Genomic DNA, 7,601 nt, shown 5'->3' with positions numbered 1-7,601 from the left:
TGAGACAGAGTCTATGTCACCCTTAGTAGAGTACTGTGGCCTCACAGCTCACAGCAACCTCCAACTCTTGGGCTTAAGCGATTCTCTTGTCTCAGCCTTTTTAGTAGCTGGGACTACAGGCACCCACCACAACACCCAGCTATTTTTTTGTTGTAATTGTCTTGTTTGGCAGACCCGGGCTGGATTGGAACCCACCAGCTCCAGTGTATGTGGCTGGTGCCCTAGCTGCTGAGCTACAGGCACCAAGCCTGAACAGTAACTTCAACAAATGGAATAATAAGAGCCAGCATTTGCTCGGGGAAAAACATGTGTTAAGCACTATGCTAAGTGTTTTATGAACTTCTTAAATTTTTTTGTCTTTACAACAACATTATCATGTACTATTATTTTCCCCATTTTATCTTTCTATTTTCCATACTTTATCAGGGTGTATCACCATTATGCTTTGGAAAACTGAAGCTCAGAAAGGTTTGATCATTTACTCAAGTTATCTGCTAAGTTGTAGAGTCAGGATTCAAATACAGGTCATCTGATTGCTCCTAATTTTTGCAACAGTTTGATTATATTTGAGGACTACTTTTTGCCTATAGGCAATATTCTGTTTTAACCCGAGTGTGAGTTACATGGCTGTTGCCCTGTAACATAAAGCACACATACATGTAAAATTTTGTAAAATTTTATACTTCATAATAAAAAAAAATTTTTTTTGAGACAGTCTCTCTATGTCACCCTCAGTAGAGTGCTATAGCATCACAACTCACAGCAATCTCCAACTCCTGGGCTTAAGTGATTCTCTTGCCTCAGCCTCCCAAGTAGCTGGGACTACAGGCACCCTCCACAATGTCCGGTTATTTTTTTTGTTGCAGTTGTTTAGCTGGCCTGGGCCTGGTTTGAACCCACCATCCTTGGTGCATGTGGCCAGCTCTGCAACCACTGTGGTACAGGCACCAAGCCCATAATAAAAAATGTTTTAATATTATTATTTAGAGGCTCGGCGCCTGTAGCTCAGTGGCTAGGGCACGAGCCACATACACCAAAGGTGGTGTATTGGAACCCAGACTGGGCCTGCCAAACAACAATGACAACTCCAGCCAAAAAATGGCAGGGCATTGTGGCAGGCACCTGTAGTCCCAGCTAATTGGGAGGCTGAGGCAAGAGAATTGCTTAAGCCCAAGAGTTGGAGGTTGCTGTGAACTGTGATGCCACAGCACTCTACTGAGGGTGACACTGTGAGAGTCTGTCTCAAAAAAAAATAAATTATATATATTCAATATTCATTATATATATATTATTTAGAGACATTCTTAGAAGATGGTTGGAAATCTATGCTCCTGTGTTATGTTTTCTGAATAACATTCCTCCACTACTATTCACTATTCCTCCACTACTATGGGTGATGCCCAGAAAGAGATCGGGGCTGATTTTTTTTTTTTTTTCCCCATGGCTGTGTGGAATGCCATGGCATCATAGCTCACACCAACCTCAAACTCCTGGGCTTGAGCAATCTTCTTGCCTCAGCCTCCCAGGTAGGTGGGACTACAGCTGGTCACTACACCCAGCTCTGATTTTTTTATTTCTTTTTTGAGACATAGTCTCACTTTGTTGCACTGGGTAGAGTGCTGTGGTGTCATACCTCACCACAACATCAAACTCTTGGACTTAAGCAATCTACCTCCCAGAGTGCTAGGATTACAGGCATGAGACACCACGCCTGGCCCAATTTTTTTTTTTTTATTGTACCGGTCATCTGTGTGATCATCTGTTGTTTAGAAAATTGGCCTTGTAGGCTTTGTCAGGGACTGGTCTTCCTGAATCTTTTAAGTTCAAAAAAGGAAAGAGGAAAAAGTAAACATTAACCCAGTACTGCAAAGACTGTTCTCATATTTAATCTTAACTTTATGGAGCTTTTTACCTCTTATGTCCCCAAAACGTAAAAAGGTAATAATAATATCTTATACTTAGCACAAGGAATCCTAACCCTAGAAAAACCACTTGAACTGGGTCAATGTAAAGCTGATACACTTCAGCAGACCACAGATTTCTCTTGTTTAGTAGGTACAGTTCTTTTATTCATAACAGGGGCTTCCACTTGGCAGCTCTTCTGGTTTTTTTTTTTTTTTTTTTTTGAGACAGAGTCTCACTTTGTTGCCCTCAGTAGAGTGCCATGGTGTCATAGTTCACAGCAACCTCAAACTCTTGGGCTCAAGCGGTCTTCTGCCTCAGCTTCCTAAGTAGGTGGGAAGGACTATGAGTGCCCACCACAGCGTCCAGCTATTTTTAGAGATAGGGTCTCACTCTAGCTCAGGCTGGTCTCCAACTCCTGAGCTCAAGCAATTCAACCACCTCAACCTCCCAGAATGCTGGGATTGCAGGTGTGAGTCACCATGACCAGCCAGCTTTTCTGATTTTATGTGGAGTTTCTTTGGAAGAAATTTAAGGAAGCTACAGAGAGAAACTCATGACAGTTTCCGAAATGTTGATGCTGGTTAATGTAGGGTGTGGTACAAGTGGCATATATGGAAATTATATATGAAAATGTATATTTATTCAGTCAAAAATATTTATTCCATACCTGTTGTGTACAGAACCCATTCAAACCTCTGGAGATACAATGGACTTAAGACACACAGGGTCCCTTAGCAAAGCTTATACTCCCATTAGGAAAACCCATACGAGATGATTAAACAGAAAATGAACAAGGCTTGGAGCCTGTGGCTCAAGCGGCTAAGGCACCAGCCACATGCACCTGAGCTGCTGAGTTCAAATCCAGCCCAGGCCTGGAAAACAATGACAGCTGCAACCAAAAATAGCCGGGCATTGTGGCAGGTGCCTGTGGTCCCAGCTACTTGGGAGGCTGAGGTAAGAGAATCACCTGAGCCCAGGAGTTGGCAGTTACTGTGAGCTGTGACACTACCACACTCTACCCAGGGCAACAGCTTGAGGCTCTGTATCAAAATAAAGAAAAGAAAAGAAAATGAACAAGATAATTCCAGATAGTGATAAATGACTTGAAGAAACAAAATCAGCTAAGGAGACAGACAGAGCTAAGAGGCAGGTAAGGGAGCAGCTAGCCCTGTCTTTGGTTAGGGTAGTCGCAAGCGGCTGCTCTAAAGAAATGACATTTGAGCTGAGACTTTTAATGATAAGAAGGAGCCAGTCATGCAAAGACCTGGGGCAGGAACACCTAAGGCTGGATCTAGCATGGCTTTGGAGATTCAAAGTGTACCAGGCCAGAAGGATGGGGTATAGGAAATGAAGTGGGAGGAGTCAACCAGGAAGGCTTTGAAGGGTTTTGAGCATTTGATAGCGATGAAATTATGTTCTAAATTTTGGGAAATTTTGAGTGTCAACCTCAAATATTTTCCTGTTTTTAAAATAATTTTTGCAACACTTGAATATTTCATCTTTAAACTTTGTAGCTTCTAAATAGAAAGGATTAACTTGGGAAAGGGTCTGGGTGATCTGAAACTCATCTGATAGGATCTAGACTAGAGAGATGTAAATGACTCATCTTCCTTCTGTGACTCTTAATCAGAAAGGTTGGCATTTGTGCCGAAGAGGTCCAGTGACCTCACAGAAAAACTAGAAAACGAGATGGGGCTCAGCGCCTGAGGCTCAAGCAGCTAAGGTGCCAACCACATACACCTGAGCTGGTGGGTTTGAATCCAGCCTGGGCCTGCTAAACAACAATGATGGCTGCAACCAAAAAATAGCCAGGTGTTGTGGCAGGTGCCTATAGTCCCAGCTACTTGGGAGGCGGATGCAAGAGAATCACTTAAACCCAGGAGTTGGAGGTTGCTGTGAGCTGTGATACTACAGCACTCTACCAGAGTGACAGCTTGAGACTCTGTCTCAAAAAATAGAAAGTGAGATGGTAGGAGAACCACTACCATAATCACAGCGTTATTTTATTTTTATGCTTTTTCTACATTTTCTTTTATTTATTTATTTATTTGAGACAGAATCTCAAGCTGTCACCCTGGGTAGAGTGCCGTGGTGTTACAGCTCACAGCAACCTCCAACTCGGCTCAAGTGATCCTCTTGCATCAGTTTTTCTCTTTTTAGTAGAGATGGGGGGGTCTCAGTTTTGCTCAGGTTGGTCTCGAACTCTTGAGCTCAAGCAATCCACCCACCTCACCCTCCAGAGTGCTAGGATTATAGGCATGAGCCACTGCACCCAGCCTTTTTCTACATTTTCTATAATTTCCCACTAAATAGGTGTGTAGTATTTCTGACAGTTACCAAAAATCTTTTAATTTTTTTTTCCTAATTTACTACACTGAAAGTTTCAACCTTATATAAAAGCTAAGAAAATAGGGCCGCACCTGTGGCTCAAAGGAGTAGGGCACTGGCCCCATATACCAGGGTGGGTTCAAACCCAGCCCCAGCCAAAAACTGAAAAGAAAAAAGTTAAGAAAACAGTACAATGGGCCAAGCACCATGGCTTATACTTGTAATCTTAGCAGCCCGGGAGGCCGAGGCAGGAGGATGGCTTGAGCTCAGATTTTAACACCAGCCTGAGCAAGAGTGAGACCCTGTGTCTGCTAAAAATACAAAAAAATTAGCTGAGCATGGTGGTGTGCGCCTATAGTCCCAACTACTCAGGAGGCTGAGACAGGAGGATCACTTGAGCCCAGGAGTTTGAGATTGCTGACACAATAGCACTGGAGCCTGAGCAACAGAGGGAGACTGTGTCTCAAAAGAAAGAAAAAGAGAGGGGCAGCGCCTGTGGCTCAAAGGAATAAGGCGCCGGCCCTATATGTTGGAAGTGGTGGGTTCAAACCCAGCCCTGGCTCGAGGCCTATAGCTCAACCGGCTAAGGCGCCAGCCACGTACACCTAAGGTGGCGGGTTCGAATCCCCAGCCCGGACCCGCCAAACAACAATGACGGCTGCAAGCAAAAAATAGCCGGGCGTTGTGGCGGGCGCCTGTGGTCCCAGCTACTTGGGAGGCGGAGGCAAGAGACTCGCTTGAGCCCAGGAGTTGGAGGTTGCTGTGAGCTGTAATGCCACAGCACTAGCACTCTACCCAGGGGGACAGCTTGAGGCTCTGTCTCAAAAAAAAAAAAACAAAAAAAAACCCAGCCCTGCCCAAAAACTGCAAAAAAGAAAGAGAGAAAGAAGCAGTACAATGAACTATATCCCTCACCTAAAGCAGTGCTTCTCAACCTGTGGGTCGTGACCCACAGGAACTGTATTAAAGGGCTGTGGCATTAGGAAGGTTGAGAACCACTGACCTAATGTCACCAGTTGTTAGTGGTGCCCATATTTGCTTTCTTTGTCATACACACATATGTGAATTGTATACATAGTATATATTTTTTGCTCAATAATTTGTTCTGTAATATTTTCGCTTTTTTGTTTATCTTTTTTTTTTTTTTTTTTTTTTTTGATACAGAGTCTCACTCTGTTGCCCTCAATAGAGTGGCCTGGCACCAGCCTAGCTCACTACAACTCTGCCTCGGTCTCCCTGGTAACTGGGACTAGGGAGACTAGTCCAGGAATTTCTCTTTTCTCTAAAAAGTCACTTCTCAGGCGGCACCTGTAGCTCAAAGGAGTAGGGCACCAGCCCCATATACCAGCTGTGGTGGGTTCAAACCTGGCCCTGGGTTCAAATCCAGGCTAATTTTTCTGTTTTAGTAGAGATGAAGTCTTGCTCTTGCTCAGGCTGGTGTTGAACTCCTGGCCTCAAGTAATCAGGCCTCGACGTCCCAGAGTGCTAGGCTTACAGGTGTGAACTACCCCACTTGGCCTCAGATTAATAAATATTCCATGGAGCAATACTTTGTTTCCATGTTATTTATTCCCCAACACTCTCCAGCCAGTGAAAACTTTCCATCGCTGAACCTTTCCTGACCCACTTATCTCATTGGCTGTTGCATGATGGTTATTTTCTAAAACTATCAACATTAGTCACAATACTACCTAATACTACCAAGAGAAAAAAAATTAATTATGTGAGAAAAAGATGGTGGAACACATTCTAACTCATTAAAATATTAATTTTTTTTTTTTTTTTGGAGACAGAGGCTCAAGCTGTCCCCCTGGGTAGAGTGCTATAACATCACAGCTCACAGCAACCTCCAACTCCTGGGCTTAGGTGATTCTCTTGCCTCCACCTCCCAAGTAGCTGAGACTACAGGCACCAGCCACAACACCCGGCTATTTTTTGGTTGCAGCCGTCATTGTTGCTTGGCAGGCCCGGGCTGGATTTGAACTCTCCAACTCAGGTGAATGTGGCTGGCACCTTAGCCACTTGAGCCACAGGCACCGAGCAAAAATATTAAATTTTCATGACATAATTTTCCTTCTGTCGATGTCCTTTTGTGAGTTAACCAGTCCCCTCACCTACATAATATATGTGTTGCTTACTTATTTGCTAAGGAGGGTGGGGAATGTGGGAAGAAATCAAAGTATATTTTTTGTACAGCTCTCTTCTATCAAATAGAGGAGATGAGACATACCCTCAAAAATATTTTAAAAAGTAAAATAAAAGGACAGATAAGTGCTGGATGGTGGTGGGGATAAGGCCCCTTCCCTGTGACTAAGTGGAACTGCTCCCCTGTCTGTTCCGGTGTTCCTCTCACTCCTGCCTCTGGGACTTGCCCTTTCCTCACACGAATTCCTCTACTTGGAAAATGTTCTTCCACTTTTGTGTCTGGAGATTCATCTTCCAAAATATTGCCAGTGCTTCAAGACCAAGCAAGATATCCTCTCTTTTATTTATTTTAACCATTTGACTTCAATTTCTCTTTTCTCTAAGAAGTGGCTTCTTGGGCAGCACCTGTGGCGCCAGCCCAATATACCGGATGTGGCGAGTTCAAACCCAGCCCTGGTCAAAAAAAAAACTGCAAAAAAAAGAAGAAGAAGTGGCTTCTTCCAGTTCTTCACATACTCCAAAAACTATTTAAATCATTTGACTGGCTGAAGCTGAATAACTTGTTTGTTTGTTTTTGAGGCAGTCTCACTTGGTCACCCTTGGTAGAAAGCTGTGGTGTCTTAGCTCATAGCAACCTCAAACTCTTTTTTTTTTTTTTTTTTTTTTTTTTTTTTGAGACAGAGCCTCAAGCTGTCCCCCTGGGCAGAGTGCCGTGGCATCACAGCTCACAGCAACCTCCAACTCCTGGGCTCAAGCGAGTCTCCTGCCTCCGCCTCCCAAGTAGCTGGGACCACAGGCGCCCGCCACAACGCCCGGCTATTTTTTGGTTGCCGGCGTCATTGTTGTTTGGTGGGTCCGGGCTGGGGATTCGAACCCGCCACCTTAGGTGTACGTGGCTGGCGCCTTAGCTGGTTGAGCTATAGGTGCCGAGCCACAACCTCAAACTCTTGAGATCAAGCGACCCTCTTGCCTCGGCCTCCCAAGCAGCTGGGACTACAGGCACCAGCCACAACTGCTGGCTGTTTTTTAGAGACGAGGATCTCGCTCTTGCTCCGGCTGGTTTCCAACCTGTGAGCTCAGGCAATCCACCCGCCTCGACTTCCCTAGTGCTGGGATGACAGGCAGGAGCCACCCCACCCAGCCAGCCAAATCACTTTCTAGTCAGATTATGTGTCCCTCCTTCTAGATTAAACATTCAATGAGGGTACACTCTCCTTCTGGTA

The sequence above is a fragment of the Otolemur garnettii genome, unplaced genomic scaffold, assembly GCF_000181295.1.
Source record: "Otolemur garnettii isolate 467f Iridium unplaced genomic scaffold, OtoGar3 scaffold00017, whole genome shotgun sequence".
Lineage (NCBI taxonomy): Eukaryota > Metazoa > Chordata > Mammalia > Primates > Galagidae > Otolemur > Otolemur garnettii.
The sequence above is the reverse complement of the archived record's forward strand: the minus strand, read 5'-3'. Positions refer to the sequence as shown.